Source organism: Ceratosolen solmsi, unplaced genomic scaffold, assembly GCF_000503995.2.
Source record: "Ceratosolen solmsi marchali unplaced genomic scaffold, CerSol_1.0 scaffold47, whole genome shotgun sequence".
Lineage (NCBI taxonomy): Eukaryota > Metazoa > Arthropoda > Insecta > Hymenoptera > Agaonidae > Ceratosolen > Ceratosolen solmsi.
This window is the reverse complement of record NW_011948419.1, coordinates 6863074-6881634: the sequence shown is the minus strand read 5'-3', so window position 1 is coordinate 6881634 and position 18561 is coordinate 6863074. Positions and strand designations below refer to the sequence as shown.

The 18561-nt window shown below is 19.7% G+C and overlaps 1 pseudogene; it reads left to right on the top strand.

Moving 5' to 3' along the window:
- Nucleotides 1-12417: 12417 nt before the first annotated feature.
- LOC105360824 (aldose 1-epimerase pseudogene) lies at nt 12418-13759 on the top strand (annotated as a pseudogene).
- The last annotated feature ends 4802 nt before the right edge of the window (nt 13760-18561 follow it).

The following is an 18561-nucleotide window of genomic DNA, read 5'->3' as shown; positions in this document are numbered from 1 at the left end:
TGATTTCACGTCAATAATTGGTAATGTATATAATTTATTTATATACTATTTACTACTACTAGTTGAGATTTTTTCATGCATATCAGAGTTTATTGATTTACTTAATTGAATAATAATACAATATATTATTAGTAAAATGAAAGCATTATGATTAAACTTTTATTTTTGAAAAAGTTATTCAATTAGTTATTTTAATTAAAAAAAATTTAATACAGCAAATTGTAAACCGAATTTTTTATGAACAGAATTTTCTTTTATTGCACATATATTTAATCAAACTAAAATTTTAAACAATTTTAAAAATTTCATAAAAACAAAAGATTAAATTTTAATAAAAGAATTTGAAAGTAATCATTGTTAAAATTTATGGTATTTATTAAATATAATTACATGAAGTTACTAATAAGAGCATTATTTACTAAAAAATTTTATTTCTATTTCATTGTATAAAGGTCTGGATATTTAAAAAAATTAATTTTTTATGAAATTATTTTAATATTAGAGGGAAAACCTCTGGACAATCATTTGTATAATATATTAATAAAAATAGTTATAAATAATTAGAAAGATATAGTTCAATGAAAGTTATACGTTAAACAACATATCTTAAACAAAGTACAATAAAAATAGTAAGTAATATTAAGTTTCTATCATTAAATTGTTAAATCGAAATTTTATATTAAATATCCTTTGTATTTATGATAATTTTATAAATATTTCAATATTTTGTTGTCTCTTTTCATGATTGATTGTGTACATAAAATTATAATTTTAAATAATTGCACTTAAGCATAATTTATCAAAATCATTAAAAAAAATTTAAAAATATTTAATAAAATTCTTTTTGAATGTTTGAAAAGTCGTCTTTTGAATCATTAATTAATTCATTACAATTACAAATGATTGACGTGAATTCAAGATAATTATTGAAAATTATTTTATGAATTTTTGCAAATTGTTCGTGTTTTGTAATTGTCATAAATTAAATTTAAATAAAATTTATATTATATTTTTATTAAAATTAAAAATTTTTGCTCTTTACATTGAATTTATAGCCATTATTATTTCGTTAGCCAAGAGTAATTCTAATAAATATTAATATATTAATAATCAATACTTTGAAAAAAAATCATCATTTAAAATCAAAGTTGATAAAAAATGGTAAAAAATATTATTTATTGAGTTTTAATTTTTATAATTACTTCCTCAATATACATGATTAGTTATATAGTTTTTATATAATTTTTAACTTAATAATATTAATCACATGATTTTTCAATAGATTTTTTCAATAAAGCACATTCATAATATCATTATTGAATATTTTTAGTAGTTACAATTAGTTAATTACGTTAGATTCAAATTAAATTTTTTATTTTTTTTAATAAATTAAATTTCTAAACTATATACGTAATTTATAGATGAATAGACTCTTTCATAAATGCAAATATAAAATGTAATTTATTTTGTTTTTAATTGTAATAATATATTTTCTTGTGAACATACTGATATTTGACTAAATATTTCATTTCATATTTCTTAATAAAATTATAATTATTTTGTTTTACTATAATCTTCTTTATTAGTTTGGCAATTATTCGATTATTTTAGAATTATAAATTAAAATGCTACAGTTATAGTTTATCATGATATGATATTTATGAACACTTTATCACTTCATAAACATTAAAATTAAAAATTTTCTCTATATACACAGAAAATGGAATATAAATTGTTTTATTTTGATTGTTACGTAATAGGATTTATTCCAAGAACTTAAACATTTATAAATTTATCTTATAATCTATGAACTATTTGTATTTCCATTAAATTATCAATGACTGACTCGTAACTAATATCAACGATTAAAAAAATTGTTATTTGCATTTAAAAAAATGCAATTAATGGTTTTTAATCCCTTCGTTAACGTACGTAAAAGATATTATTTAATCGCATTCTACACAATATCTCCTAATAAACAATCATATATAATTTATGTAAGTTTATTAATTCATTTCACTATTATATATTGACAATATATATTCAGAATTCGACACTGTATGTATTAAAATATAATTTTACCATGTATTATATTTGTTAAAAGTAAAAGAGTACTATAAAGTATCGATAAAGCTGTTTTCCTTGTTGTAGTAACTTATTATATTTTGTATTTAAATTTGTTTATAATTTTAATCTTACTTCGATATACAAAAATGGGATAAACAATAAGGTAATATCTTAGGTAATACCACTAAAGTAATTGTGCAATTATTCAGTAATTTTAATCCCTCGTGTTTGTATTTATTAATACTCGATTACCAATAAGATTCATAAATATGTAATTTTTAAATATAGTAATACATGAAAATATTGAATTAAAATTTACATTTAATTAAGATTTTACAAATTTCCTATTTATATATATAACCAAATTAAAATTTTTAATACAAATGTATTAATAAAATATTTTTGTTGAATAAAAATTATAGAAATTATTAAAATTTCTTTAGAGTATTAGTAAAATGTCATTCAATTAATTAATAATTAATTCAATACAAGATTAAGTTTAAAAGTAAAAAAATAAAAAATAAAAAAGTAAAAAATAAAAAATATTATAATTGTAAAATTTTAAATCTTAATTTTATAAAAACTATTAAAAATTAACTGTTATAGAAAATTATTATTTAAATGACTTTATATTATATTTAATAGCAACCGAAAAATGTATATCATATGTGTAAAAGTATATAAATATATTTTCTACTACAACAGTAACTACATCAATGAAATATCAGTAACTATATCAATTTATGGTAAATCTAAAACAATATAATTTTCCTCGTGGAGTAATAATTTTACATTTAATAATGCACTCAAATCTATCAAGGTGCTTTTAAAGATGGTTTTTCATTATTTTATAAAATTAATATATAAAATTAAAATATATATGAGATTATATTGAATACTTCCTTATTCACAAATATTCACAAATGTTAATTCATGTACGAGATTCATTGTAAGGAGTTCTATATATTTCACTAACATTTTTAATTCAATTTTAAAGTGTATATATTTGTAATTTCCGGTTTTTGATGTATACTGATAATGATTTATATACAAATAATTTTTTTTATTTTTTTATATATAATAAATTTCTTTTTAATTAATCACTAATATCAATATTTTAGTAGAATAATTTATGAATGATAAATTAGAAATTGGTTTCGAAATATAAATGGCTTTACTGTTTCATTCTTATTACAAGATGCATTGGATTTTTTGATAAAGGATCAAGTAATCAAATATGAACAATATTGTCGAATTAAAAAATATTTTGTATATTAATTTTTTAATGACATTATAAAGAAATAATTTTCCAATTTAAATTTTCGTATTATATGGTTAACTTTGGGAAATTACATGTACTAAATTTAAATTTTAAAACTATATTTGAGAAGCTTTTATCTTTTGCAGAAGATTCAACTAAAAAAAAGGTATATAAGCATTTCATTATATTAGTTACTTAAAATGATAACATAAAATATATATTGATTTATTTTTTAATTTTATTTCAGTTATATATATATATATATATATATATATATACATAAGTTGAAATTGAATATTTTAATAATTCTGTAAATATGAGTACTTTTATATTTATCAAAAATTATGCTTAAATACTTATCTTACTTAACAATCTCGAAATATATCTTCATACCATTAAAAAGATATATTAATGAAATAAATATAGAGTTCATAAAATTGTAATTTACAAGAGTTTATACTTATAAATAATAATTTATGTTATAATTGTATAATTTATTTGAAATATGCACGGATATTTTTATTAAAAAATAAATATATAAATTAAGTTAAACAGAAATTTACATAAGAGAAAAAAAAGTTATGAGTATTTAATTTAATTATATCTTAAGAATTGTCCAAAAAAAATTTAGTAATTTCTTGAAGTTATAAGAATGCTTTATTGCACTGACAAACTTGAGTTAGGAAAAATTACTTAAACACCTTAAAGTTATGAAAGAGCTTAAATAATTTAATTTAATATATATTTCAATTTCACAAGATTCAGAGGTAGAAAATGTAGATATTAAATACATGTTTCTTTGATTGCCAAAGGTATAATATATGCAAATATTTTATCTAAATCTTCTAAATATTGTGAAACAAATTTTTTTGAACTGATAGGAAATAGTTTTATATGTATTATCTTTTTATTGTAATGTAAAAATTTTAGTAATGTTTGATTATTTAAATATTTAACATATTCGATATATTATTTAATTAATTCTATCACTTATTACATGATGATATTATATTAATATTTACATATTTTTTATATTATTTTTTTTTTCAAAAAAGTAATATAGTTTTAATTAAAATCAGAAATATATTAATATAATACCTATTTTATGCAGACTTATATGAAACGTATATTATATATATATATATATACGTTTGAAAAAAATGTATTAAAAATTGTTATTGAAATATTATTAAAAATTATCTGATAAAAGTAAAATAAAAGCAAACATATTGATCGTAAAAATTTTTGTAGTAAAATATTGTAAGTTGCATAATTAATTCTATTCTTCTGTAATTTAATCGTACATAATACAAGAGAATAAATAAATATTTATTAATAAAATTTTATATTAATCATGTATTCTGTTAGTCATTATATACTTTTGCAGTTTATATACGTTAAATAATTAAAATTAATTAACTTATAATAATTTAAAATATTATCTTCGAGAGCAGGATATTACTCATTTCAATAAAATGTAAAAAACGTGAGGCGTAACGAGTAAAACTTTTTATATTGTACTTATAAATAATGTTGTAATATTAATTCAAGCTGTTACAATGTCTTGTCGCACGACCTAATTGAAAAGAAAAAAATCGATAAATTATTCCATTTATTTAGTATTTGTCTTTAACTTATAAACGTAGAACACAGATTCTTTATTGAGGCAGTCGTGAATAAATAGTGAAGTATTTTACATTCGTAAAGCAAAGTAGTGCGATTTTCAATAAAATTCAATCAATTAAAACAACATAATGAACTTACGATTGGTCGTTTTAGCTAGTTTGAGGTGAGAGATGAATATTATTAATAACGTTCTAATACTGTAGCTCAAAATAAATTTTTACTTTAAAACTATTCATTGAGCATATATTATTAAAATAAAAATGCGTTATAAGAAAAATCGGCATTAAAAATTCATGTTAGTTGAAACAATTAATAATAAAAAATAATTTTTATATTTTTTAAATAATTTAAAAATAAATTTAATATTATGTGGTCTCTTATTAAACGAAAATTTATCAATTAAATGAAAATTCTTTTACGTACTTTGAAATATAAATACTATGTTAGAATTGAAATGTAGATTGTCTTATAAATTTCTATAATTACTTAATTGTAATATGATTTAAACATCCCTTTTGTGCATATATTTTTTACATCGTTGTTAAAAAACTTATTGAAAAAAAATTAACTAGTCTAATTATTTTAAGTAATTTATCCTACATTTTTTATACCCAATATATTATATATAAATAATATACATAAAGATTATATATAAAATATGTTACATAAAATAAATATTCTGAAATAATATAATTGTGCTTATATATTGAATTTTACTGCGAATGTATTTTGTGATAACAAGTTTCAAGTAAAGAAAATATTCTATAATTTTTGTCACTGTTATACGGATTTTTTAATACGCATTCTTCATGTATGTAACGTATTCATTTATTTTTCAATACACAATACACAATTACAATATAATAAATTAAATTATAAAAAATAAAAGCAATTAAAAAATTATTATTGAGAACTTTAACATGAATCGTCCTAAAAATGTTCTTATTATATAAGAGGAAATCTAGTTTTACAATTTGAAGATTGAAAGTAAGAAGGAGAATCAAGTTTTTGTCTCCGGCAGTTTTATAATGTACAATAATATAATTTAATATTTTTAATTTTATTATTATTGAAATAAGTTTTCTTTCATAAGTTTTAATCTAGTCATTTATCAACTTTACCTATTATATTCCAATTTTTAAATTAAAGTTATATTTTAAATAAAATTAAAAATTTTACTAAATTATTTATATTTATATATGTATCTATCTATGTATCTATGTATCTATGTATCTATATCTTACAAAGTATTATTAAGGATCAATAATAGAAAAGATCATATTTTTGTTACTTTGCAGGAAATAAAAGTTTAGTATGTATTATTAACTTAAGATAAATGTAGATATGGAATTGTTTAAAATATGAAGTATCGAAAGATGATATTTGTATTGCATAATTAAAAGATTCTTCATACAATTAAATTTATAATTTATTACTAATCGAAAATTATAATTATTTTTAAAATGAAATTGAATTAGATACTATCATGAAAAGTAATTGTGTATTGATAATTCAGAATTAAAAGAAATGTAATGTGCGTAAAAATAATCGATTCATTGCAGGTAATTTATCACTCAGCCATTTGTATATATATTCACATATATATTTTAATTATCATTTCATGACATAAAATTAAATTATTTATTAAACGTATAGGGATAAATAATAAGAGGGCTAATGAAAATTCTTTTGGCTTATCTATTATCATTTACTTTTGCAAAATTATTCGCTGATTTAATGTTATATTCATTTAATTATATTGTGTTTGATTATTAATGTTATATTCTTTAAGGTAACATTTGTGCAACATTAATGAGATCTTTTTCTATTTTACTTCAAAGTAGGCCGTCGAGTCTTCATTTATAGCTGTATTTCTAAACCAATTACTTTGAAAAATAGAAGAACGACAGCTTTAAGAATGTCTGTTTGTCTGAATATTTTGTCAAGAAATCTAGGTAACTCTACTCGGACACTTTACCTATTACAATTTTTCTCTTTCCTGTTTTCCATTTAAAAAAAAATATTCAAGATATGTTATTATTATTCTTCTAATTTATGTCGTTCAAATGGTGGCATGAAAAATATTAAATTTTACCTTCAATTTGCAAATCGTTTCACACTTCCACCGAATTTCTTTAGTTATAATATTTATATTGAAATATAGATCGTCTTTATTTATAAAAAATTAAAATTTTTTGTTATTTATATACAATTATTTATATAAAATTATTTATATACATATATCTATTTCAATTCACCAAAACTCATGTTCTTGATTTTGTCACCACTAGTTACTTTAATTTAGCTAGACTATTATAATTATTATGATAGGAAGAAAAATATTCAAATATTGCATTATTAAAACTGTTTTCTATTATATATAGTTTTAATTTAATAATTTAATGATTTTAATAGCTGTGATTAACTATAATTAATAAAAAAGTAATTCTGATCGGATTATATAAGTAAACATAGAATTTGACTAAACTAACAATTGCCGTATTAGTAAAAAATAATTGTATAAAAAATAAATAATATAAAATAAAATATAGATAAAAATAAATATGAATAACGTTATCATATTAATCTCTAAACTTTCTTATTTCATTAACTAGCAATAAAAAAATTATTTTTAATCAATTGAAAACAATGCTATTTTTTCTAGAACTTTTAATATTTTTGATGCAATAATATTTATATTATGCATTACATAAAATAGATCAAGAAAGGAATTTATAATTTTTAATTTTTAAACAAATCATGCTCTTTAGAGATTTATAAGTCACATTCAAGTCACATAAGTCAAAATTGTTTACTTGCTTTTAATATATAACTATTATATTTCAATTATATTGCTAAGCTTTCAAAAAATTACAAAAAATACCGATATTATAATAGGAAAATATTAGTAGGATTTCCTAAGTAAGGAAAGTAGAATTTAAAACGCGAATACGAAAACGCTTCTTGAAATTTCATTTCAAGCATTATTATCGGTTAATGGTCGTTAATAATCGTTAATAATAATTAATAATCGTTAAAATAAGCAATAATTAATCTATTAAACGAATGCAAATTCTATGCATCATGTATTAAAAATGATATTAGAAAAACATATATTAGTAAAAGAATTAGCTCTTAAATTTAACTGTCAAGATAACCAAATATATTTTTTAAATCCTTTAATTTATTAATTATGTAATTATGTTATTAATTATTATATATTAATCATGAATTTATATGAAACCCTTTTTTTCTATTTATATTCTATTTTGAAATTCAGTTCCAATGTAACAATTTAGTAAATACAACGTAAATTTTTAAAAGGTCTAATAAACGCTGTCATTTGTTATATAATATTCAATTTCTAACATTATTTAATATTCTTCAAATTTTACTAAATTAATTCAAGTTCGAAAATTATTTTAATTATGTTTTCATTTAGTATTTCAAATTTACAAAATTTACAGTTGATTCAAGGCTTTTATTGCAATTTCAACTAATGTTCATGTTCTTAAGATTTAAAAACAACGATTTTACCATAAAATATTCGGTTATGTATAAATATATGTAAATAAATATAATTACTTATATTCCTACATATTTTCACTTAAATTTTATATGATTTATAAATACAAAGGATTCTCTCATAATCCTTACACATATTTGTTTATTTTAATAACAAAGAAAAATATGATGGTTTAATCCTACTATTTTAGATTACAATGTCATATCATTGAAAAAATATTATACATATGGTAGCTATGCATTAATTGTACATTAATATACCTTAATATACTATTTTGATACTATCAATAGTATACTATTAAGATTATAAAATGTATAATAGAATAATAAGTAAAATTGGAATTAATAATATATATTTGACTATTGAGTCATATGCACTGCAAAGTAATAATTATTTTATATTTCATTGTAATTTAAATAATATGATTAATATGTAAATTACTATCTTTGAATAATTTACCAGTTAAAAGTTTGAAAAATTCCATTACTAAAAAGAGAACGATTAAATTCATCTTAAGCAAGCACGTAAAGTTTGATTAGATTAACTAAACTTTACTCTTTCTTACTGCCACTAACTCTATTTTGTTTTTTATAGTATAACCTCGCTCTCTTATCCATATATATATATATATATATATATATAGACAGAGTATATTTTGCTTTATAATGATTCAAGCGGTAATCTATATTTCAGTCTAATCTGGTTCACCATAGTAAGATCATTTATTATTTTTTAACTTAGTTTCCAAAATAATTTTTACTATTTATTATTTCCACTCATCGTAAGTAAGTTACACAAAGTATATTAAGCTAAATGATAATTTTATATGGTAATCTACATAACGATTCTTTAAATTCTTTATATAATTCTATATATATAATGCATATACATGATAATTCTTTAAATTACACACTGGTTATAAAAAGCGTAATATATAACCAATTGAAAAATTTTGTTCTTATTCAAACTATATATAGTACAATGTATTACTTAATGACCCATCTTATCATCTTTAATAGTTTAGATAATCAATGACTTTATAAAGTATTAACGTATCACTTTACAAATATATGCGTTTTATGGTCATATTATATTTATAAAATAATATAAAATAAAATTATTTAGAATATTCTAAAAAATGTACAACTTTATTGTTAAATTCTTAAAATCATACTTAAGTATCTGTTTATAATAAAATAAGTAAATTATTAAAAAATTATGACGGTGTTAAAGGTTTGAATTTAAGTGAAAATAAAAATTTCAATTTAAATATAAGTCGAAAATATTTCAAATATTTATTACCTAGTACATAAATAATTAGATTACTATATTGTTATTAATTTAAAGATTTGTAGAATTTGTTTTCTACCTTTTAGTTAATCGTTAACTTGGATTTATATAAAATATGTATTTAAATCTTCTCAACAGTGTATATATTTAAATAATTTAATATTTAATATCAATACATTTCTATAATTAAATTTTAATAAAATTCTCATGTATTAACTTGGAAGTTAATATAATAAATATATATATTTGTTTATCATATTGTGTCTGTTGTGTTAATTAATTAAATGAATATTTTCAAATCTTTATAATTCACAATACCTTTTATTATTATAACTATTAATTACGTATTACGATAATTTAAAGAGTCGAGTTAAATAATCTGTATTATTTACATAATTCAAGTATTAAAAAAATCACAGAATAATAAGTTTTATTAGTTTAGCCAATAATGTAAATGTAACGAGTAAAAAAATATATACTGCACAGTAAAATATTTTATGAATAATTGAAAATATTCAGTGTTTAGTCTAGCTATATCTGAAAATAATTGTATAGGATTGCTCTGATAGTACAAGATAAATGAATATATAAACATTAACATGAATAAACGAAAAATATTTAAACAATCTTACAAGAATATTCATGCTAATATTATGAAGCATCTATAATTATGTATTTTATACTATCAATAAAAAATAAATGTAATGTTATAATAAGAAATCGAGATTATGACGTTTTAAATTATACAACTGATTACATTCTACTTGTATTTTATAAAAGACTATTTCTAATTGAATACCAAATTATTTTTTATTTTATTTTAGCGACATTTTTACTATACTTCATATTTTATATAATTTAAAAATTTCAAGTTGTTTTTATACATGATTTCAGTATTTTTATTATACGAATCTCCAATTAATTAATTTTATAGTATATTACATATATTTACTTCTTTTTTATTTTTACATTGTATTTTGTTATTTATTTTTATAGTAATTTATATCTAATATTGTAAAAATTCTATTTTATAATTCAAATGTAAATAGTAGTATCTTTTTATTTGTAAAATTATATAACTGTCTCTAGAATATACAGACTAATATACTTATCCATAATATACTCATTCATTTTAAATTGCAATAGAAAGTATTTAATAGTATGTTCATAATTTTATCTTATTCTTAGTATTCATTACATTCTAATGGTATTATTTCACTAATTCTATTGTAATAAAATATTATTTACTTTTACTTACAAAATTAGATTATAGTTATTCCTTTTAAGTAAATTCAAGTGTTCGCACTATTATATCTTCAAATGTACAGTGAAAGCAACGGTGAAACGAAGAATTCGAATCAATAAAAATTATCACTATTATCTTATCATATCTCTGCATAGTTTTATATTTTTCACGATTACTTTTTTATATATGTAAACATAGACTTGTCAAAATAATTTTCTATTAATTAATATTATAAAAACTAAAATTCGGTATGTTCCATATAATATTTTATTCAAAAATCAAATTTTTATTTAAATATTTTTATTTGTTAATGAAATTCAAATTAAATTCTAATCAAGAAAATCAAAATTATGATGACCTATTATTATTATGGAAAAACTTATCTTTAAATTTTTAAATAAAACAAAATTTTGTAAATTGAGTTATTGTAGTTTTATATAGTCAACACATGTAAATTACATCATATACTGATAATAAACATGTCATTGCATATAATTCTTGGATACATAAAAATCTTTTATATAAATTTAATATAAATTGTATTTTATAAAAGAAATTTACAACTTCACTTTACTTGTGTATATTTATTTATATATGCATGGTAAGAAAGGAAAAACATTAGAAATTTTAAAGATCTTTTTAAGTGAATTATTTTAAAACTTTGACTGCTTATACTCTAAAGTATCTGTTTTTTTAAAAGGTGATAATCGAGGTTTAGAACTTAACTTCTAATGCACTCATTTTAAATTTCGACAAATTTTTTAAACAATAAGGTGCTTTAAATGCAGTTCTCACAATATTAATTATTTCCACATCACTTCAAAACTCTGTTAAATTTTTTTATTAAAATTTATTTTAAATTGGTTTTATTTACAATAGTTATGTTTTGATTTTCATATGGTTTGACTGGGTTATAGATAAGCAATGAGAAATGGTAGATTAATGATACATAAATATTAGATATATTCCAGTATTTTAACGTACAAAATAATTTTCAAAACTTCCTTTTTATAATGACATATTTAGTGATAGTTTTAATGATATTTATTATAAGAAAGTAAAAAATATAAATATTTTTATTAAATTTTTATTTATTAATAATATCGATAACAAGGTTAAGTTTTCTTCTTTTATTTATTGTAAAATTGGTATTGAAATAGATAAAAAATTTTAATTATATATTAAAATCTCGATCACTTGAAAAATGATTAACAGACAATTGTGTAATATAGCATTTTATATTAAAAAAAAATTAAAATACTTTATATAATAAATTAATATTTTTTAATGTAAATACAAAATAAAATTTAAATTACTTACCTAAGTTATTAAAGATTATAAAAATTATATTCATAAATAAACATTTTTTTAGAATAAAAATATTTTTTTATTAACAGCATTATGACATCAGCTAAGAAAAACCATATATCGGTACAACCTTGGGGTACAGTTGATGAAAAAGTGATTAAGAAATTTACGCTGCATAATGAAAAAAATCAAGAAGTAGACATTGTTACATATGGAGCAACTATTACAGCTATACGACTATTTGATAAATTTGGTAAAATTGATGATATTGTTTGTGGCTTTGACTACATTAAAGGTAAAATATAAATTATATAAATAATGTTAGGTAAAGCTAATTTTATTTAAATTATAATATCAATATACATGTAAATAATCATGTTACATTTATTTAAACTTAAGGCGTGAAGTTAATTTAAATTATTGTACATATTGCATTTATACAGTTATTAATTGAAAAATAAAATGAATTTTATATAATATTTTATCAAAATCGATAAGCTTTCCTTGTCTCTTAAAGTATTCATATTTTAATTCAATACGTTATCATAGTTTTATGCAATTAATGAATGAATTAAGTTAATGTTTTACACATTAGTTTACTTAATAATTCGACAGATTATAATAAAAGATTGATATTCTAATAGAAAAGTATTTTTAAAGAATTCTTAATGTTTTCGTTTGTACATAAATTTAAATTTATTTAGAAATTTCGTAAGAACTATGTGTAATAATATATATTATATATTATAGATCTTATCTGTACAAAATCCATAAATTTTATATTACATCGTTATTTTAAATTTTAGAATATGAAAAATATTATCCACTGAAAAATGTCATTCTATTATTTTTGTGTTATAATAATATAATAATATAATAATGATACTGTTATATTGATTCATAAAATTATGAAATAATGTACAGGACTTATTACATTTTTTATTTACATTTAGGATATCAATTAAACCTTAATTCATATTTTGGAGCAACTGTTGGTAGAGTAGCAAATCGAATTTCTAATAGTCAATTCAAAGTTGATGATATACAATATAAAGTATCACAAAATATTGGGAACAATACACTACATGGTGGATTCAACGGCTGGAATTCAAAGATTTGGGAATCTACTATTGAAAATAATACTGTTATAATGACACTTTTGAGTGAAGACGGAGATGAAGGTTTTCCTGGCACCGTATTAGCTTCCGTTGCATTCCAGTTGACTGATGACGGGAAGTTGATCATTGAGATGAAGTCTACAACTACGAAGGCTACTCCCATCAATTTAACTAACCATAGTTACTTCAATCTTGCAGGACACGTAACAGATTTTTTTAATTATTTACATTTAAATTACAATCGGTAGTCTACATTCGTTTATTGGTAATATAAGTTATTCTAAATCAATTAAATAATTTATCATTCAATTTTTAAAATATGTTTTATAGCGCGTTTCTTGATTTATTATTTCAATAATGATAAATAATGAATATAAATTTTCAAGAGTATTTTAAAATATTAATAATAATTAAATAAATCGTATTAATAAATAAATAATTAAATTGTATTCATTAAATAAATAATTATATTCATTTAAAATAATTTGCGTTATCAATATTTATCAGAAATAATATAAAGTTCTAAAAGCTTCGAACATATCTCAATAATAGTTACCTAAATTTAAAATATTATTAAAAAAATATTATTAACAATGATTAACCTATATAAAAATACAATTTTATACCAAGAATAAATAAATGGGAAATAAAATTAAATGCGTTTTACAAATTAAAATTAATTATAGATAAATTTAATCAGTATAAAGATAGATGTATAACAATGATAAATGTCTCATGGTATCAACGATTTATGCATTCAATGTAACACTATACGTACACACATACACACCCATCTACACACACCTAATTTTTATATAATTATATAAATCACTAGTGGCCACTCGTGAAAAATACATTTTTAAGTGATATTTTACAAGAACAACGGAAAAATAGGATTAGGAAAAAATAGGATAAGGAAGAAATAAACAGTTTAATTTAAATTGAATAGGTATTAACATATATCTGTACATTTTTATACTGATCTGTACTAGTATACGCTGATTATTCATATACATGTAAGTCACTTGGTTTTTATAAATTACAATAATGCTGGGAATTATACAAATGAGATAATTTGCACTTATTAAACAAAATGTATAAACTTTATAGTTACTGCGATAGTTTTGTCAAATAACACTACGTAAACTTCTCATGTTGCTTGTTAAACTGAATATAATCTACATGAATGCGTTAGAAACTTGAAGTAGAAAATGGAAAGTATATTCTTCTTTAGTAGATACATGTAGATGCTTCATGTACATTGATGGTTGCCGAATTTGTTGTTTTCATTTCGATCTCAAATTCGTTAATTTTATATACTCTGTATATATTTGATAAATTAAAAATAGTTTCAATGCTGTTCATTATTATTTCCGAATAGTAGCATCTCAAGTAGATTATTTCTGCAGATTTAAAGTAATTCCGTAAAATTGTTTGTTCTTGTTGACACCACATTATAGTATTCATCATCTTGAACAATCATCGGTTTACTTTAAGTTTTCCAAAGGACAAAATTAAAAGCCATTGGTAAACAAATAAATATGACAAACGTCCAAGATGTAATTGTAATTTATGAAGAACTATGATGGTTGACTAGGTTTTGGATTTTAAAAATATTTTGTCTTAAAAGAATTAAATTTTTGGAAAGTAAGAAAAATTACATCAAATTTTTAATTACACGAGTGACCGGTCGGAAGTTTAGTTAAATGTAGAATGAAATTTATAGATATTATATTTCTCCGTGTGAGGCTTCTATGCATGTTTGATACGCTTACAACATTTTAGAATAATTATATTAATTAGAGAGCTTACTACAAATTTCGATTTTATTATTTTTTTGTTGTTGGTGTTCAACATAATAGAATATTCATAGTTACAATATATTCTTAGGTTACATTATATTATAATATATTATTAAATCAAACATTCTTAAAACATAAATCAATATATTCGCATTCTTTTATCGAATTGTATAATAATAATAATTGTTTTTTTTATAACCCATGAAAAAATGATTCCAAATTTTCGCAATTGTAATGTAATAAAATTTTCATAAAATTATACATGATTTTTTAAATATCTAGAGTATTATAAATGTAATCTATTATTAAATAAAATTTTATTGTTAAAAAAGATTTTGTAAATCTAATTTCATTTTAAGTAATTTTTCTATTATAGAGATTTGCTCTCAATTATTGTTTCAATTTCACAAAATAAAAAAAAGTAAGTTTTATATTATCGATGATTACATAATTATTTCATTATAGTTTTTACAATTATTTTTTTTCTACAGTTTACTCTCTAACTAGAAGTTTTATTTCACAAAATTGTTATAAATACAAACGGATTACTATTTGTTTGAAAAGTTGAATAACAAATAGATTGAATGTAAATAAAAATTGCACTTTTTGGTTTATAAAATAAAAATATAAATTATTTCAAGTTATCAGTTCTTTAATTATTTATTGATTATTTATAATTGCTTAGCTTAGTACTTAACATGAACGAGTATATATAACTTAGAATCTACTTATTATGACTAAATATTTGTAATGGTAAAAGAGCATTTTATGTAGTTCGCAACAGATGTTTTTACAAATTTGCAATATATTATTTTTTCATTTATACTTAAAAATATGAGTTGGATTACCTTTGTGCCGTATTACTGCAGCTAAAAAAGTATTTTATCGTAATTATTTGTAAAATATATAAATGCCTTCGACAGTAATATAACATACTTACTCTATTATTATTTTATAAACTAGAAAGGAACTTCTACGTTAAAGCGACTCTGTTTGAACAGAAAAATTTATTTCCATTTTTATGCATGATCTCTCAATGATCATATTGCGAGTATTTTTTTTCTTTTTTTGACATATTAAAAGTTACGGTATTGAACTTTAACTCCATTGCTTGTAATTATGAATCGAACTGCGACATGTTTGTTTACAAACACATGCGCACGTATACGCTACATTTATGTTCGTATTTATATTTATCTATAGCCAGCAAGCTTGAATCAAAATAATTAATAATAGGTTTCTCCTTTTTCATCTGAATTATCACAAGTTTTTATTTATTCGGTTTCATGTTACTTAGTTGATATTTTTATACTAGTGTTCAGTATTAATTGATACAAAGTTATTAAATTAAAAACTTTTTTTAATAGTAAATTTTCAGAAAATGTTGTTATTTGATAATTATTTGTATTGTATCCTAATTTAAAATTTTTTTTAAACAATTTTACCAAATGGTTTTAAAACTAAAATAGATAAGATACAATCACAGATTCAAGTGATTTCATTAAAAAATAACACTAAAATCTATTGAATTACACAAGTAAAAAATACAATGTTAAGTTATAATCACATACTACTCAGATCATTTTAATAAAGCAGAAAACGATAAAGTTGCAAAACAAAATAAAAAACAAATGAATATAAAATTTTTAATAATGTAACATTTTCTAATAATCTAAATGAAAATCATGTTCAGGCGGTAAATTGTATAATTTTTTCAATACATTTATTCAAATAAAGGCTATTTAAACAATACTATAATATATCAAGTTTATTTTACATAATTATGCTGTAGTTAAAGATGTAATAAGATTAAACGATTTTAATTTGGTGTATTAACCCATGAATTTTTCTCATTAAACTAATGAAAATAATTGAATTCTTAAAAACATCTTAGGCTATAAAATATAAAAATGACTATTACGATAGAGCATTTATATAATATAACTATTTAGAACCTTTTAAAAGTAATTATAGTAAATAGTGATATATACACTGTCAGACTAATGCAAATTCATATACTTTAAAACTTTTTGTTGCAGATTATCAATTATTTATTTATCAGTATAGTTATTTTAATATATTTTTATAAATTAATTACTAAGTTATAGAATTATCTATAATCTATTAAAAATATCATTGGAATTAAATAATATTGCATAATCAATATTTGTATAAGAAGATCTCAAATCCAAGTAATTAATTCTTGAATGTATATATTAATTTCGAAAATATTTATCCTGTATAATTTTTATCTATAATTAATCTTACACAATAGTAAACGTAAATATATAATTAATAAAATGATTATAAACATTGCATATATACATTTATATTATTTTAAAATAATTATTTTAATTTTAACTCTATTTAAAATTTCATTACAATATCTACTATATTAAAATTAAAAATGATTATTAAATTTATTATTTAATATTCTTAAAATAACAATATTTTATCATTTTGTGTTTTGACTCAAAAAAATGCATATATGTAGTATTAATCAATTATAATTGATTTTAAGTAAATCAATGTTGAGCATCACAAAATTGTATTTAAGCTAAATATTGAACTTTCATAACCCTTATGAGGTACATATAAAAACAGTATATATTTATTATAACATTACATTTTAATTATATATACTAATTGACACTAAAATCCAAATTTTATTGTATTAAGTTATTTTATATTGTATTAAGTTAAATTTAACATTAAAAAGTAATATAATATAATAAAAATTTACAGCAAGTTATATATATTAAGCCGTAATTAAATTTATAAGATATATATTATATTTTAAACAAGGTAACAATTATTTACTTTAATGAAAAACAGAAAATTAACAGTAAAACCCTTAAATTTATTTGATATTAGATCATTATTATCCTTTTCTCTTAAAAAGAGATATGCAGATAGAAACTTAGAGGTTCAAAGTGTTTTCAATATAGCAGAAAATCTTCATGATATAAATAATTTCTTAATCATTAATTGGATTATTTATTTGTAGACATATACCCTTATAATTTTTAACTGGTTTATGAAAGTGCTATTGGTATCTTTGTGTATGCAAATGTAAATATGAAATTTAAATAAAGCTAAAAGTGTAAAAATTGAGATCAATTTACCTCCGTATACAAAATTGCAAGGGCACTTTCGTATGTGGCTGTCTTAATTCAGAGATGAATTCATTATTGTAAAAAGCTACATTAAAGCTAATAAGGATAGCTTATTTAAATATTTGGTGGTACATACGAAATAAAACACATTTAAGAAATATCAAAATGTATCTACAGATAAGGCCTTCCATTTTTCAATCG